General features: G+C 41.8%; 1 pseudogene; it reads left to right on the top strand.

The window, feature by feature from the left end:
* LOC127103881 (threonine--tRNA ligase, chloroplastic/mitochondrial 2-like) overlaps nt 1-19,309 on the top strand; it is a 44,069-nt pseudogene that overhangs the window by 15,124 nt on the left and 9,636 nt on the right.

Here is a 19,309-nt window from a genome sequence, read left to right as displayed (position 1 = left end):
TCAAACAATGATGCGGACAGACATCAAACAATGATGCGGACAGACATCAAACAATGATGCGGACAGACATCAAACAATGATGCGGACAGGCATCAAACAATGATGCGGACAGACATCAAACAATGATGCGGACAGACATCAAACAATGATGCGGACAGACATCAAACAATGATGCGGACAGACATCAAACAATGATCGACCAAACACTTACTGATGTCTGGGAAGAAACGGTGGTTCCAAACTCACAATGCTGAACTCCTCGGAGCATCGTCTTCGCTGTCAGACAAAACCAAACCTCAAGCGGTAATCACGGCTTGAATCGCGCCGATCGCGTAACGTCTTCTGACTGTATCCCCATCTCTGTCCGACGGGAAAAGTACCCTCCAGTATCACACTACTGGGGAACCTTGCTTGATTCAATCATGAGGCTAAACTCTTCGGAGTAACACCTTGCTCTTCGGGCAAAATACCTCTCAAACAGTAACCACGGCTTGAGACTAGCTGACGTTTGCAATGATGCATGCTTGATTTCTTCTGCGTAATGCTCCATAATTATGGAAATGCTACGCGATTATTATTTTTTCTATGCAATATGCTATGCTTTATTTTACATGATGAATGCATAAAAAGAAAAACATCCCCCTCAAGGGACTCCTCTGGGGAAAACGAGACTCTCTGCTGAGGAACTCGCCACTGCTCCGATTTCCACCCTGCCGGGGATAGCACTGCTGCTAGGAAATAGACAACCCTTGCTGGGGATACAGATCCTTTGCACCCAACCCTCTCGAGGACATGCTGGGGAATACCTCCTTTGCACCCCACCCTCTCCTGGACATGCTGGGGAAGAAGAACCATCACCAAACTCTGTGGGAATACCACCATCTTTAACTTGCTGGGGATATCAATCCTGACTCGGCATTGGGAAGACCCTCATAGATACCTGCGGACTTCCCTGGGGAAACACTCACAGATACTCCGCTGGGGGAAATAACAGCCTCCAGGCCTGTCGACTGGGGAAGCATCAATCTATCACCTGCTGGGGATAACCATCCTGATCCTGCTAGGGAAACGCATACTACTCCGCTGGGGACAACCCGCGCAACCCATAGGTAGAATCAACTCAGCTGGGGATGCAAAATCCGCCCGCTACGGGAATTTGTTCAATCCACTGGTAGGATGAACACTGCTGGAGATATATTTCTTTGAAAAAGACCCGCTCCACTCGGGGAGTTGCTGGAGATATATTTCTTTGCAAAAGACCCGCTCCACTCGGGGAACTGCTGGAGATATATTTCTTTGAAACCCGCTCCACTCGGGGAACTGCTGGAGATATATTTCTTTGAAAAAGACCCGCTCCACTCGGGGAATAGCAACCTTCTGGCTTGGCTGCTGAGGAAACATCGTTGTAAACCTGCCGGGGACAGCCCTCTTGACTCGGCTGGAGAAGTCACAGATCTGGAATCTGCAGGGGAGCTAGTCCTATAACTCTGCTTGGGGACCTAGCTGGGAAATGAGAAAAGTTGGTATAGAACACCCATCGACTCGTCGAACCACGGCATCTACCTTCCAGTCTCGTATCAGCTTTCCACTTTTGAGAATTCCCAGACTCGTCTGGACCTTTTCTACTCCATCATCTTATATTCCAAGTCGTTCCGCACTCGACGAGAGACGTACTCCTGGGATTTATACATAAACTTCAATTTTCCGACTTTGAAGAGTCTTCTTGATTAATTTCAAGGGTCGTCGGACGTCTCTCGTCGTCTCTTCGTCCTTTCTTCATGCACTCGTTCCTGATCGGACTCTGCGGGGAATTACATACTTTCAAACCTTCCGACTTTGAAGAGTCTTCTTGATTATCATCAAGGATCGTCGTACGTCTCAACGTCTTCGCCACTTACGTTCCTGAGCGAACTCTCTGGGGATTTGTTACAAAGCTTCCACATCACAACATGCAAGTGAGTGAAAATATCCAACAGTTCCTGCAAAACAGATCGTTAGATAAAACCGTGCCCCAGGCGTGTCAAGATTTCAACACTTGGGTCACTCAACCTTCCAAATAAGATTTCAAGCTTTCAATCTTATAAACATGCATTGGAAGGAACCTGTATGTCTTAAAATGCAAGATTCTTTATCAAAAATATCTGGATGTTTTTGCAATCAAAGCGGTAATGAAAAACAAAAACAAAATTATTTGACTGAATATGCATTTTATTGATTTGAAAAGTGTGTGGCTCAAATGAGTAATACAAAAGGAAGCAATTCCTGAAAAGAGGTAATTGCGCAAAAGGAAAAATCTATCCTAATGGCAATGTGAAACCCGTGATCTCATCGAGTTCCAACTCAGTTACACCCCATATGTCCTCAGACTCTCCATGCTTTCTGCCTTCTGAACAAAACGATTCCGATTGATCCCTACCGGGTATTATCCATGATGCTTTAACCCAAGCGTAAACGATCATGCTGGACGCAGTTGTTCGTTTCAATCCCTCTTTTGCCTGGACCGCCCTTTCGGGTTTTCAGTCCACCGGGATACCCATTTTTGCCCAAGTCGCCTTCTCAGGTTTTCGACTTGCCGGGTGTACAGTTCTTCCATTTTATCCCTAATTTTTGCCCGAACCTTTCTTTCTGTTTTTGGTTCGCCGGGACGCCCATTTTTGCCTGGACTATTTTATTCTTTTCGTCCAGCGGGTCTATTCACACGAAGTATTTTTTAACTGCGTCCGCATTCACAGGGGATGGAAAATCTCCGCCATCCATGGTCGTCAACAACAAGGCTCCACCAGAGAAAACCTTCTTGACCACGAATGGACCTTCATAATTCGGTGTCCATTTGCCCCTTCGATCGTTTTGAGGAGGAAGGATCCTTTTCAACACCATATCACCTACGTGATATACCCGAGGTCGCACCTTCTTGTCAAAAGCACGCTTCATCCGTTGCTGGTACAACTGCCCATGACAGATGGCTGCTAGCCTCTTTTCCTCTATCAGGCTCCACTATTCGCACCGGGTCCTTACCCATTCAGCCTCTTGCAACTTCACGTCCCTCAGGACTCTCAAAGAGGGAATCTGAACCTCAACAGGTAATACAGCCTCCATTCCATATACCAATGAGAAAGGAATTGCCCCAGTAGGCGTGCGTACCGACGTTTGATACCCATGCAACGCAAACGGCAACATCTCATGCCAGTCTCTGTAGGTTACCACCATTTTCTGCCCAATCACGCCGTCGGTGCATTCAAACGTTATCCGGGCAACAAAAGCTCATTCACCTTAACCTCCCCATCAGACATCAGAATCCGTTCGGATTCGGGGTCCGGCCCCTCCTCCGGGATCGGTCACTCTCAATCTTTCGATTGGAGCACCTCGAGATGTCCTCATCAGGGAATTCAAACTTCATCGGTTGAAAATCCTCAATAGGTTGTAGAGCGATGTAATCAGACAATACCCCTTGATTGCTTTCTGAGAGCATCACCAATCAGTCAACATTCTTTTGCTCTTTCGCAACCCATCCGGTCAATGCTGGATTCTCAAACCCATACTTGATCAGATCCATCTCGGAAATCCACAAAGTAGTATGAATCAGCATAAACTGTCTCAGTCGGCGAGCAGCCTATGCCAAAGTACATCAAGTTTTCTCGAACAGTGAATGTATTGTTTCACAGTCGACAAACTTTTTGCTAAGGTAAATTGCATGCTCTTTTCGACAAGACGCGTCATGCTGACCCAATACACCTCGTAGACCCCTCGAAGGCCGTCAAGTACAGAACTAACGGTCTCTCTCCACAGGGAGGTATCAGAATCAGAGGTTCCTGCAACTTTCTCTTTTATTTTTCAATGCCCCTTGGCAATCATTATTTCACCTGAACGTTTGATCTCTTTTTTTTCAACATCTTGAACATGGGTTCCTACGTGGCTGTTAGATGAGATGTGAACCACGACAGATAGTTCAATCTTTCTAGGAGACCACGAACCTCTTCTTTTCTTTCTCGGTCCAGGCATTTATTTTTTTATTTTATTTTATTTATTTATTTATTTATTTTTTTTTGCAGGATGAACCTCGATTCCTCCCTTACAATGAACCCCAATCATCTTACCGGACCGCACTCTGATAGTGCACTCGCTTGAATTCAACCTCAGTTTGAATTGTCCCAACTGGTCAAACGACTTGGCCAGATCTGCCAGATGCCCCTCTCCTGTTTAGGACTTTGCTATCATGTCATCAACATAGCATTCAATTTCATGATGAATCAGATCATGAAACAAAGTCACCATGGCTCTCTGATACAGGCATTGGCGTTTCGCTTCTCTAGAGGACAGTCTTCTTTCCATGGCAGCTTGTGAGCAACGACACCGGTATCCGACCCTGGCATATCCTGACATGACCAGGCGAAGGCATCCACATGCTCTTTCATCAAGGCTACCATTCTGCTCTTGACTTGCCTCTGAAGCGGCTCTAATTTTCACTTCCTGACCTCGGCGGTGCTTGGAATAACAACCTCAACCCGCTCCTCAGGCAGCTGAATCACCTTCTCCTCTTGTTTAACATCTTGGCTAATTCCAGCAGATCACAATCTTCTTCGCCTTCTTCTTCAGCAAGATAGATCGGTTCGTCGAAGTCATATGAGGGGTAACCCAATTGTTATCAACGAGATCCGGAGAATTATTTTTGAATTTGGGACGAGACAAATCAAAAAAGGAAAAATGAAAATAAACATTGCCATTTTATTTGTTTTTTAAACTGCAAAAATAAATGAAAAACAGGGAACACCGCTTTTTGACTGAAAAACATCCATTTATTAATGATGCAGAAAATGCAAATTTAGACATGAGGTGGCCCTTACAATGGACCATTACGTGTCGGGCAACACATATGGCTTTCATGCAAATAAACTGAAAACAAGAAATCATTACTCTTCCAGACGAGTGACAGTGCTGATCTTGTTTAGGCCTTCCAGCTTCTTGGTACACACGATTTTATCCATTGATCAATCTCCCAGTCACTGTCAGTTTCTTTACCCATTGTATAGGCGTGATCTGAATCTAGCATTCCGGCACTTACAAAGGTGAACGACGGACGACGTCCTCTGTTCTGCTCAGACGAGTCTTGACCTGGATGATAACCAATCCCAAACATATCCGTCTTTACTACAATGCCTATGATTTTTCCCCAGCCTGGGATCCCTCCATTTCTCAACATTTCCAGTGCCTGTTTGTAAGAAGACACAGACGGTTTTTTCTCTTTCCCAACACCATTGTCATTTTCCACCTTGACGGTTTCAATCAGACTGGGTGTTTCAAATTCTCCACCGTCCATTTCCTTCACCTTCTGGATCATATCCCCCATCGGTACACCACCCTCTGTGGCGACGGCCATACAACAAGTATCAACACTAGGGAAAGTTCCCTCTTTCCTCCGAGGTTTTGGGACCACAGGCCTCGGCATTTTTAACCGATCCCCATTCACCAACCCAATCGTCTTCCTATCCTCAGAAATTGCATTCATCTCCACCTCACCCTGCGCGGGCATATGATTAGCATTAACATTGGGAAATTGTGCAAAATTAATGGCCTTGGAATCCACCAGGTCTTGGACAGCATGCTTGAAAGCTCTACAACCCTCAATGTTATGCCCAGACGCCCCCGAATGGAATTCGCACTTAGCATTCTCATCGTAGTTGGTTGGCCTCTGATCAGGTTCTAATGGAGCTAATGTCCTCAATTGTACCATTCCGAGATCTTTCAACTTCCTCAACAGAAGAGCATACGGTATGGGTGGCCTATCAAATTGACGATCAACCCCCTTTCCTCTTACCTGGTTCCCAGCTCTCTGTGCTCCCGGGCGAGGTGACGGATGTCTCGGTGGTATAGATGAACCACCAACAGGAATGGTTGCAGTGGCAGCATAAGGGTGATAGCGATCCTTACCGCATTCTCTTTTAGTCTGCGCACCACCTGATTCAATCTTCTTCTTGGGCTGACCACTGTCAAGGGATTTCTTCACCACAGAGCCAGAGGGATTTGTTACTTCAGATGACGGAGCCTTTCCCTGAACTTTCTCTTTGATCATCCAGCCCTCAATCCTTTCTAATCTCTCGGCCATGGCTTTCTGCCCCAAGGCAAGCCCTTGCACAACCCTGAACAAATCCCTCACCATCTCTTTCAGTTCGAGGATGTCAGCGTTGGGAAGATCCATCAGTCGAGGAGTATTGCGTCTGGTGTAATATCTGTGAGGTCGGGTTGAGTGCAAAGGGATGACTCTACGAGCACGAGCAATGATTCCTGCAAAACAGCAAACAGGTTAATATGCATGAATGCAACGTCCATCCATATGAGGAAGCTTCTGTCTTTCGATCCTGGTTTCATCGAGACAGATAATACTTTGACATCCACATTCTGAAATTCAAGATGTCTCTCAACCAGATTCTCAATCCATAATACCCCCCATATGGCTAGACGTGAGTTTGAGTGCAGATGAATGCAAAGTGAGAATGATGTTGATGCATGAATGCAATGGATTGTGCCATCCTTCAAGTCATCTGATCCTCTGTACTGAATCTGGCCTCTGAACTGGTCATAACCATCTGAGGAGAAATGTAACCAATCTGACCCACGGGTTCCGAAATAAACGGAAGACAGATACATCATCATCATCACCAAACCACAATCTCTGAGCAGACACCTATAATCATCTGAATCGGCCCGGGGAATCCTGAAATAAACGGATCCCCACTGATAAATATCTCGGTCCGGGGAATCCTGAAATAAACGGATCCCCACTGATAAATGCCACGGACAGCACTCCGGCGTCTCAAAAATAAACGGCCATAAATCCGACTTATAAATATGACTCGGATCCACGGAACAAAAAGTCACCATTCGAGTCACCATCAATCACCATCTGTACCTGTTAAAATGATCATTCCCTCCCCACTCACGGGTGTCATCTAGGCCAGGGTAAAGTCGAAAGAAACGCAGCATAAATAACCTTTCGCAGAATACCATCATATACACACCCGAAGTATGTAACGATAATATCCCACCAGGGTCTGAACTGCTCGTGATGTCAATGTTCCGCTAAGTGGCGCCATACCACCCGCTTCCCATGCATCACTCTATTCCTAGGTTTCCTAGATTTCACTCATAGCCTGGGTATTGGGCCTTTTACCTCGAGTAACTCCCACCCCAAAACAGTGGAACCACCTGTACAGAGGACGGCAACAACATGATAGTATGATGCATGCAGACATTAATGCAAATATATATACACTGGTTAGAATAATAAATGCAATAAATCACACAACAAGCAACCTAAACTAATCCTAGAACGCTAGGAAGGACTCGCTTAGGGACCATGGACCAGCATAGGTCTACACGTATTGCTTGTCCCCAGCAGAGTCGCCAGCTGTCGCATCCTGCGAAAAATCAACCGGCGAGCTAAAAATAAAAACACACAGAGCCGCCACTAAACGTTATTTATCCCAAGATAGGGAAAGGAAACGCTCAGAGAAACCTGGAAAGACATGGTCTCGCGACCAAGAGAATGGGTTCGGGAGTCGGTTACGCAAGGGGAAGGTATTAGCACCCCTCACGTCTGTCGTACTCGACGGGATCCACGTCCTAGAATAAAGAAAAGGTTGCTAAACATCACACACACACGGGGAACGCAGGTGGGGTTAGGAGAAACGGGCTCGATAAGGTATCGCACCTTATGCCTACATATCTTGTCTGGAACAAGAATCAGAGCCTCTGTAGTTCGGCTTACTCACGCCAAACAACACAAAACATACAAACAAGCAAGGGTGGCAAACATGGAGCCCGACAACCACTTGATGGAATTACGTCGGCATCCGAACCAAAACACACATAAAACGGCAAACGTGGAGCCCAACTGCCACTTACTGGACTTACGTCGGCATCCGAGCCAAACACAATCAGATAACAAGTAAACACACGCAAAAAAGAAAAAGGTTGCCCGGAGTGGTCTCGCACGACCACCTGCCTACATACCTCGTCTGGAACGAGGATCAGGGCGATGTAGTTCCCCTGAAAGGGACTAAATTGCTAACCAGAAACCGGGGAAAACACGACACTAGGGAGCTGAGACTCGAGCCTAATGTTGTCATGCATCGTTAACCCTAAGTTCGGTTTTCTATCCTACTTGCATAAGCAAACTAACCTAACTAGGAAAGAAGCTAGCACACAAGCATACAATCATATATCATCAAATGAGAACAGGTATCTCAAACAAGCATGTCAATCAGATATCCACATAACACGCACTATAGCCAAACAAGGGGGCTCAATCAATCAGGTTTGACTGCCTAAGCAATCGTCTGTACAGGCTGTGTTTGCTCTTAACCTTGCCATTACGAGGCTAAGGTGAAGCAGATGAAAGGATGAAGTGAGGATCAGACCTCACAGCTCTTATCCCTAACCAGGGAGAGCTGACAAATGAGCATGGGTCCAGAATAGGGGAACCCTTCTATACTCGATGACTCTGACACAATGTGCACTGCACAAGATCTTGGGCTTTTGATCTCAATGCTACAACCATGTAATGGGAGCAAGGAGAAGACTCACTGAATAGTGGGGGACAGACTGCTTGTCCCTACCTTCCACCAATTGCCTTCTTTGAAGGACTTTCACCTGCTTGGGCTTAAAAATAAACATACACAAGCATTGCCTCTTAAGGAGGACTTCAGACAATTTGCCCGGCCCGGTAACAGCCGGGTCCCCAGACTACATGAAGATTAGTAGGTTACCTCAATGCAAATTGCTTATGCAAAGCAAAGCAAAGCAATAGTTCACAAGGAACTGAGCAACTAAAGTACCTGGAAACAATCAAACTCAGTCAGTATTCAATCAGACAAATTGTACAGCAAGTTCAATCAGACAAACTATACAAGCTATGCACAAACAAAGCAAGCCAAGGCTCAAGCCTATGCTTCACAACCTACAAAACACAATTATGTTAGTGTATAAACATCAACAACATCAATTAAAGTTAATTTGAATCATTCTCCATGTGCATTGCCTTTTTGATCCTGAAAAATCAAGCAAATATTAGCAACTAGACCACTAGGCCAAGCCTAGGGTCCAAAAGCAAGAAAAAACTCAAAACAGCAAGGTATTCATCATCCAACATCAAATTATCATCAAACACAAGCAAACATCATTGGTCTCATGTTTATATCATCCATCATGTTCAATTCATGCACAAAACAATCCATATTGGTTCAAATGAAGCATCAAACATACAAACAGAAGTACTGCATTCAAATCCATACCAAGACACATCCAAAAATTCTCAAATTAAATACACCTAAACAGGGGTCAATCAAGGTCTACCATGTCAAATTTGAGCTTAATTGGGCAAATGGAACCATGTTAATGAAAATCAACAAAAACAGACACAGTTACATGCTTCAATTCACAACATCAATGCATACATCCACTTCAAAAATTCATAACTCAATGAAAACAAAAAAGAAATGGATGAGACCAAAACAGGGAGGTCACACAACGTGTCTAGTTCATGCATATCAAATTTCATGGCCATACAATACAATATGAGGATTTCCCAATCAATCTACCAACATGTATCACATGAGCTTGCAATTTCAATCACCAGAAATGAAAAATCATGATCAAATTGAAAATACAGTGAAAAATTCTACAAAAATTCATACAACATCCTAACATATCAACAATTCATCATGCAAAATTTCAGCCAATTCTAACATGCATAGGTTATCCAATTAAATTCAACAAGTTGACATCAAGAGGTGTGACACAAATTGTCACACCTATGTTCCAGAATTTGCTGCTCTCTAACCAGGTATCAAAAATTCACAAAATTTACATGTAAATCACCATTGGCCTGTCTACAATCACCACAAAAATTTTCAAGAATTTATTTTATGATATGAGTATTTCATGATCAAATTGCCAAAATGTATCAAAATGTGACATACATTAGAAAAGCCTATGCCAAATAAAATATTTGCCAAGCACAACTTTGACCAATAGGTCAAAAAAATCCTACACAAGTCAACAAAGTCAAGGAAAAAATCTCCATATTTTTAGGAATTTTCTACTATTTTTTATGAATTTTTTCATGTGTTAAAATATTTGTTAGAATTTTTATGAATGAATATTAATTAATTGAAATCACTAACGGCAATATGGTAATTACAGCAATTTGGCGCGGTAAACAGCTTTCAAATTTCACAGCCAGCGAAAACAGATCAAACTCCACATATTTTCCAGAACTGCTTTCTTCTTCACGCGGCAACATGTTCTTGGAACGGTAAATGCGGTTTTGTTCATTTCATCACCAAAATTAACAAACTAATAACCGTTGGAAAGGTCTCCTAACGTAGAATCCGAGTATGTAACCTAATCAACCTAAAAGTTCCTCTATCTCCTGAATCGATCAACCTAAGGTTTGGTAACAAAACTTCAAATCGAGATTACATGAGCTACGATTCACCATTCGCAAAACTACCTATGTCACGATGATCTACAATCAACAAACTACAAAACGCATACAGCAATTTGAAAAACCGTGACATTCGAAAAACTCGTGTACCTGGAATGGCAGTGTCGTATTAATGCTCTTTGCGTGCTTTCTCCACAAACAGATGTAGAAGGATGATGAGGAAGGTGAGTGATGTGCTTGAACTCAATTGATGTTGCTCCTATTGCATGGAAACTCGTTTTGCCATTGATGAGTGCACTTTGGACAGCTGCGAATCAATGCTTCTTTCCTTCCAAACTTCACAAACAGATGGAGAGGATGATGATACAAGATCAACGCAAAAAGAATTTCGAAGATTGAGCCAATATTGAAGAAGATTGATGGATTTGAAGGTTTTGTGTTCTTGAGCAATTTGAGAGAATGAAGAGTTTTCAGATCTGGTTTTGGAATGTGTGTAATTCTGTTATGATTAGGAAGGGATTATGAATATATATGAATGCTTAATTATCCCTTAATCCACTTAATTAGCCAAATGCATAGTTAGTGTAAATGGTTATTTTCAAAGTGGGGGCAAAATTGTAATTTCACCATGACAGCTAGTGCCACCTGTTTTGACAGCACATACACCTTCTAAATATCATATGTGAACTGTAGAAACTTGTTTCATGTCCATTGGTTGCTCCATTCTCAAATTCACCATGTGTATGCATTTGGTCCATTTTTGTCATTTCCATTTTTCAACCCAAAACTCAAACCATGTGCATTAACCATGAAATGAATATTCAAACACACTTAAAATGCCATCCCTGAGGTGTTGGAAAAAGTCCCATTCAAAAATTCCAATTATTTTGACATTTGGACAATTTTGCCCCTGGTCCAATTCAGTTGTCCAGTTGAAAAGTGACTTTTTGCCTTGGCCATTTTTGGGAAAATCCAATGATGCACCCTCAAAGTACATGTCAAATGGAGTTTGTGCATATAAAGAACTTGCAATTTGGACAAAGTATGTGGTAGTTATGGCCTCCTGATTACGGGTCTTTTCTGAAATTCACTGAGCCATATCTTGCAAACCACACATTGGATTTTCAAGTTCTTGGACTTTTTGGAAAGGTGAGAACAAGATCTACATCTGTCATGTTGAACAATTTTTCATTTGAAGCTTCCTTGGACTTCTGTTTTTGAGGTCAAAAACTTTCCACTTTTGGAAACTTCAGTTACAAGTCACTTTCTATTTTTGGTAGTTTTTGTCCTGACTTGATTTTCTTCATTTTTAAGCTTTGAGATGTCATTTAACACTTGTTCCAACATGAATGAAGTGTGTCTAACTCATTTCCACCTCCAAATTCACCAGATCATGTACAGTTGACCACAGTTGACTTTTCATTTGATAGATGAATTTGGCAATGCATAGATCAAATTGAACCCCAATCTTCAACTGAAATGGCTCAAGGGTGACACCCTAGCCTCAATAATCACCATATAATCACAAAATGATCCTCATCTCCTTCACAAACCCCATCTCCTGATCCAGCCCTGATTGGCCCAATACAACTGATTAGGGTTGACCAGTGGTCAAAACCCTAATCTCAAGGAATCTTCTTCTATCTCTTGCATCTTCTGATGATATCCAACCATGATGATGATGATGCATCAATTCAATCAACATGGAGACCAATACCCTTGGGAATCACAAAACCCTAATTCACAGTCCAATCCTCAGATGGCCCATGATCAGTCAAAACCCTAGCTTGCACCTTCTGACTTCCTCATCTTCTGATCAAGACTTGGAAAGATAGCTTGCACGATGTAACCACATGATATGCAATATGAGATGCCTAATGCCCTAAAATGAAATGCAAATATGTTAATGCTTAGTCCCAAGAGAGGAGGGCAAATTTTGAGGTGTTACAATAATCACTCAGATGAAAAAGAAAACGGTCTAGAGTCTTCTATTCCCTTTTTCGATTGTTAGGATACGAGTAGTCTTACTTGAATGTCCGAGTAATTGTCATCCATTTAATATACCTTAACTATTATCAAACCCCTTTTATAATTAAGGATGAAAAGGGATATGCTCTAGAGCCTTCGATTCCTCTCCTCGACTATTAGGATGCGAGTTGTCTTACTCGACTATCCGAGTAATCTTCATCCAACCAAAATATCTTAACACATCAAATCTATCTTTCCCCGCCCCCGTGCGATCCAAACCAATCAAACAAAACATTCAACATATTAACTCAACTTGTCACCCCCGCGTGATTAAGACTCTTTTTCATAAAGAACAAAGTTTAATTCTTTCTAACACGCATAACAAACTAGTGCTTAAGCCTCCGCCGAGAGTAAACCAGCCAACATTTAACCTTTAGAAAGCGATCTAAATAGTTGTTCACTAAAAGACACCAATAAACCGCAGTTCCCCAAACTACGAATGCTTTAATTTCCTTATTGCACCATAAGGATACGTATGCACGCGATTGTGAGATCTTGGCAAGCACACTAATGAAAAACCTCCATTTTCCCCCTTTTGAGGTTTCCATCCATCTCTATTTTCAATATTTTATCACTCGAAGAAAACAAATAACATAAGCTAACATTCAAATTGCAAATTCAACGAAAAGGTTCCCGTTGAGTACAACGTACGTGAGGGGTAATAATACCTTCCCATTGCGTAATCGACTCCCAAACCCGAATATGGCTGCGACGACCATTGATGGGAAAATAGCAAGTGTACTATTTTTCTCACTGTAGTAATAAAAGGGAAATTCCCCGTTTGTCGATCTCAAGGACTGCTTGACGATACAAAGTTTATCGATTGTTTCAATTAGACAAAAAGCTTTGGTTTTTGTGATATGAGTAATAATACTAGCAATTGCAAATAAATAAAACAAATAAAATGGTTGAACGAGAGATAAATTAGAGTAGATTGCTAGGGTACGGTGAATGAAACTTCCTGTGACATATATGATTTATGAAGGCTTTGACAATAATCTCGTCCGATTGATTCCGGTCCTCAAGGGTATCTATTCCTAATTCCTTAGTGAAAAGACATTTGATTATGTAACCTAATTACTATGTCCATAAATAATTAAGTTCATACTCAAGCATTCGAATATCAAGAATTTCCGATCAGATAGAATATCCCTAGTCCTAGGTGATCTTTACTATCTAAAGTTCTTATACAAATCAATGAATAATTGTTGTCCACCTTAAACTATTCATATTAATCATCATTCGTTGGTCCGACGAATAAAGCATAAAGAATGGTAATAAGAACAAATCAATTGAGAGAAAGAAATAGTCAATGCATTCACAAACATAAAATCTGTCACATTCAGAATCAGGGTCACCCCCCTAGAAATGGGGGGTTTAGCTACTCATAATAGAAATAAAAACAAAGATGAACATTGTTGTCATTACAGAATTTCTTGAGGAGTCAATCTTCAATCGTCGAAAAACTCTTGAACATATGAATCCTCCGATAATCCTTGAGTCCCCAACTCTCAAAACGCGTCTCTCTTTTATCCAAAATTGTCCAACCCCCGCAAAATCGTGTTCTCCCCTGTAAATAGCTATGCAGCTGGGTTTTTCCTGATTTTGGGCTTCATACGTGTATTGAGCTGTTTCATACGCGTATTGCACATATGACAGTATATGATACGCGTATTGCTCTGTCTCATACGCGTATTGCACGTAAGACAGCATCTGATACGCGTATTGCTAACTCCCATACGCGTATCACCAAAAGCTTGTCTTTTTGCTAGATTTTCCATCCCTCTGGTCATATGCGTATGCTACGCGTACTGGGAAGGTCCATACGCGTATCATATAAGGCAGTACGCGTATGGACAGCAGGTTCATCAAGAATTGAATTTTTTTTCTTCCGTTTTCTTGCTCTGGCTCAACTTCGCATCTGACGTTTGATTCCCTGAGCTTCCAACTTAGTTTATGACCTGCTAACATAACCAAAAGTGTAAAACATCCTCAAGAAACTCATAAGTAACAACACACTCCATATTATAGAATTGAGCTTCTATCTAACTAAAAATGCATAAGTTTACGCAGTTTACCTGACTTATTTACGGTTAAATAGTGAAATACCTAGCATAAATGGTGACTGATCTCAACCCCAAACTTAGCTTGTTGCTTGTCCTCAAGTAACATTCTATCACCATCAAAGATCATGTCACCCCAAACTTACTGTAAAACAGTTCTTGCCACAATACTGCTGAAATCTTTCGCATTGGACCTCTTGATGTTTTCTCAGGTTTTCTGATTTTTCCACATAACCAACGAGTCAGAAACCCTTTCCCTCAGAGATATGACTTTACCTGTCAGCTCATATCACACTCTCACCATGTTTCTCTGGGTTAAAGTGTTACCATGCTCAAATCACAGTATGCAATATCAAATCAGAAGTTTGAATAAATTCTCTCATCCTATCAACATGTACAATCACACACACTTTTTTTTGAGGTCTTTTGGGTTGTAACGGGGCTTTGGTTTAGGTAGGATCTGAAATTGGAACAAAGGTTTTTGGTTCAGAGTATATGAAATCATTCTCTCACTACGTTTCTTTCCTATTCTTCTTGTTGGGTTTTGTATTCCTCTTTTCCTTTTATCTATAGTGAATGTAGCATTTTTCAAAAGCTGTTCTTTTATTGTTTTTCGCTTTTCTCTTTCTTTCTTCTTCTTTTTTTTTTTTTTACATTCACTTACTGCAAAGCTACCCCAAACTTAAAGGTTGCTATTCCAACAGCAACCCCAAACTTAGATAGAAACGTAGAGATGAAATTAATCCTCACATACTCTGAACAGGGTAGGATAGTTACAAGGTCATGGATTGAGAAGAACGGGTATATCAGAAACAAATGAATAATAGGCTCAACAGGGTTAAACAATGGATAATAATAATAGATGGGATGGCTAGAAAGGCTCTAGGTGATAAACAAAAACATGCCTCAGTGTGTGTATTCGTACAGCTAATAATAAAAAGAACATACGCAAACCATGATTGATAAAGACATACCTGATATCTCTCATATGATGATAAGTGTTTGGCTTTTTCTGATCTCACCATGACGGGTTAAGCTGACTTGTTCTATCATACCTCTGAGTTCAAAGCTCATGTGCTCTTGGTTCTGATGTTAATCTTAACCAGTGCGTCCAATTATAAACAACAACATCTACAGTCAAGGGGACTAAATGAGAGGACAACCAAGTATTTGGTGTAAGTGATCAAGATAACCACTAGCCAAACATAGTCATATATCTAACGAAATAAACAGGAAAATGTATGTAAACAAAATCAAATTCATTAGATTAAGACAACCCATAATGGGTGATTACATCAAAGCAAAAGAAAATAAAAACTGAATAAACCAAAAAGAAAAATACACAAAGAAAAATCAAAAGTACAAAAACATAACATAATCAAAGTCAATCACCCAGTCCACCGTTCTGCATATGAGTATCAAAGTCAATCTCCTCTGTCGGATCCAACTGAGTGTGCCCTCGTGCGAAGGCAGAGATAGGCGTCAACATCTCCGTGTGGCCTGAAGGAGTATGCTGTTGCTGAGGTGGTGTCTGGTGCGGTGGCTGCTGCGGAATCTCTTCCCCTATCTGAACTGGCTGGTTCCACCAAGGAAAGGTGAACTGTCCAAAGTGAGGTGCTGGAGGAGGTCCGGAGAATCTCTCTCTAAAGCGCTGTGCCTCCTTCCAAAGATCTGTCTGATGGGTAAGAACTCTCCCTGACAGTCCATACTGAAAACAAAACTCCTGCATAACACAAAATTGTGACATCTGCATCCGGTACTCCCTGGAGTTCTCATCAATCGGAGGAGGCTGAGGGGGCTGTGTCTCCGTAGCAGCCGGCTGAGCATCCTGGCGCGGAGCACTGGTGCTGCCCTCCCTGTCGTGTGGTCGCCGTAGAGGTCGGGGCGGATCATCTGTGGTCGTCCTCTCCTTCATCCAATGGGCGTTCAGTGGTGCAGCAGGTCACAACATATTTGAATCTTGAAAATTCGGAACACCAGCTTTTTTGCACAGCAAATAAATCACAGTCGCATGGCCTAATGATTTTTTTGGCGACTGAGCAATCTCATCCATATCAGCAGCAATTATCCGTCCAATATTCACCTGTTTCTTCTGCAGGATCTGATGAAGAAGTAGGGCACGCTCCGATATCAATTCAGACCCGCTCCGATTAGTGCTTAAATTGTGATGAATAAAGTATGCCATGGCCTTAGGGATCGGAGCTAGATCAACAACCATAATCTTTGCCGGAGAGATTTTTGAAGTAGGTGCCCAATCACGACCCGGCCTAACCAGTGAATCTTTCATTTCATTGTATGGCCAGTAGTTTTTGTCAGAACGTTTTACTTCGGCAAAAGGGCAAACAGAATCATAGAATTTACACTTCAACACACTGTTAATAGTTTTCCAATCATATTTTATAACCTTGCCTCTTACCCATGAAACGAATGCTTCATTCCCTGTTGGGTCTTCTTCATCAGAGGTAACCCGTTGTGCATTAGCATAGAATTCCCATATCAGATCCAGCGAAACAGTTTGGATTTTGTCATTGAAATGGATTAACTTCTGCTTTTTAAGAAGATTAGTAACCTCTGGAAACGTTTCATTCTGATACATCCAGTGTTTCTCTTCGACCATATTTCGACTTTTGATTTGATCATATTTGACTTCATGGTATGTGGTGCGGAATATTCTGACCTCTTCTGGTGATTGAGACATTGTACAGACCTGTAAACTGAGTGAAAGAGAAGAAACAGAGAGAAATCACAACAATACGCAAAAAACATGTAACGAGAGCAATGAGAAAATGAAGCCCGTACGGAAAAAATTATATAAACAGACCCATATAATGATACGCGTATGATACACAGCCAATACGCGTATCTGGCTCCCTTACGCGTATCATACGCGTATTTAGCTCTCTTACGTGTATCATACGCTGCTTAAACCAGTGAAAAGTGTGATTCGCGTAACAGATCACGTAACAGAGCCTGATACGCGTATTACATGGTCCCTTACGCGTATCATACGCGTTTCACCAGAGGAGCGCTATTTTGCAATCCAATACGCGTATCATAAAGTCCATACGCGTATTGGCAGTTTTTTTTTATTTTTTTTATTTGAAATATCACTGACTCGACAACATTAAAATAACAAAACAATTCAAACCTCCCTTGGGTTGCCTCCCAAGCAGCGCTTCGTTTAACGTCGCATGGCTCGACGGGAAACATCATACTCAGATGAGTTTAACAGTTTCAATTGGTCCCCCTTCACCGGGATTATATGGTTTCAACCTCTGACCATTAACTTTGAAGGTGTCGCCATTCTTCTTATTTTTAAGCTCTATTGCTCCATGAGGAAGTACTTTGTTAATGACGAACGGTCCGGACCATCTTGACCTCAATTTACCTTGGAACAACTTCAACCTGGAATTAAACAACAATACGAGTTGTCCCTCCCGAAATTCTCTCTTCTGGATCTTTTGGTCATGCCATTTTTTTGTTTGTTCCTTGTAAATTTTGGCATTTTCATAAGCTTGATTCCTGAACTCTTCCAACTCATGAAGTTGAAGAATTCGGGACTCACCAGCTTTGAAAAGATCACAGTTAAGGAATTTGGAGGCCCAAAAGGCTCTGTGCTCGAGTTCGAGTGGTAAATGACAAGCCTTACCGTAAACTAGTTGATAGGGGGACATACCTATAGGTGTTTTAAATGCAGTCCTGTATGCCCACAATGCATCATCCAGCTTTACTGACCAATCTTTCCGAGAAGCACTTACCGTCTTTTCTAAGATCTGCTTTATTTGACGGTTAGACACTTCCACTTGCCCACTCGTCTGGGGGTGATACGGTGTGGCTATCTTATGTTTGACATTATACTTTTTCAACAAATTCTCCATGAGTTTATTTATAAAATGCGTACCTTGGTCACTAATTAAAGCCCGTGGTACTTCAAACCTGGAGAAAATGTTATGCCTCAAGAACTTCACCACCACTTTAGCATCATTTGTTGGTAATGACACAGCCTCTACCCACTTTGACACATAATCGACCGCAACCAATATGTAATTCTTACCAGATGATGGTGGAAACGGTCCCATAAAGTCAATACCCCAAACATCAAACAGCTCCACTTCTAGCATGGAGTTTTGCGGCATCTGATTCCGCTTTGTAATGTTACCTATTCGTTGGCACCTATCACATTCTCGGACTATAGAATTTGCATCCTTGAATAGCGTCGGCCAATACAAACCCGATTGGAGGACTTTTGCTGCAGTTCTATCTCCACTTAAGTGTCCACCATACTCCGAATTATGACAAGCTTTCAGAATGTCGGCTTACTCTCTTTCTGGAACACATCTTCTGATCAAACCATCCACTCCCTTTTTATAGAGGAATGGATCATCCCATAGGTATAACCTGCAATCATAAAGAAACTTTTTCTTTTGGTGAGAATTAAAGTCATCAGGTATAACCCCACCTACAACATAGTTAGCATAGTCAGCAAACCATGGTATATCCTGAACAGCAAGTATTTTCTCATCAGCGAATGTGTCCTGAATAGGATGTTCCTCCTTAGTTTCTTTGATTGGGGACATGCGAGATAAGTGGTCTGCGACCGTGTTCTCGCACCCCTTTTTGTCTTTGATTTCCAAATCAAACTCCTAAAGGAGGAGGATCCATCTCAAAAGTCTTGGCTTTGATTCCTGCTTAGCAAACAAATACTTTAAAGCAGCATGATCAGTATACACAATGACTTTTGAACCAAGCAAATATGATCTAAATTTGTCAAAAGCAT

The sequence above is a fragment of the Lathyrus oleraceus genome, chromosome 7, assembly GCF_024323335.1.
Source record: "Lathyrus oleraceus cultivar Zhongwan6 chromosome 7, CAAS_Psat_ZW6_1.0, whole genome shotgun sequence".
In the NCBI taxonomy this organism is placed as follows: Eukaryota; Viridiplantae; Streptophyta; class Magnoliopsida; order Fabales; family Fabaceae; genus Lathyrus; species Lathyrus oleraceus.
This window is presented reverse-complemented; position numbering and strand designations above follow the sequence as displayed.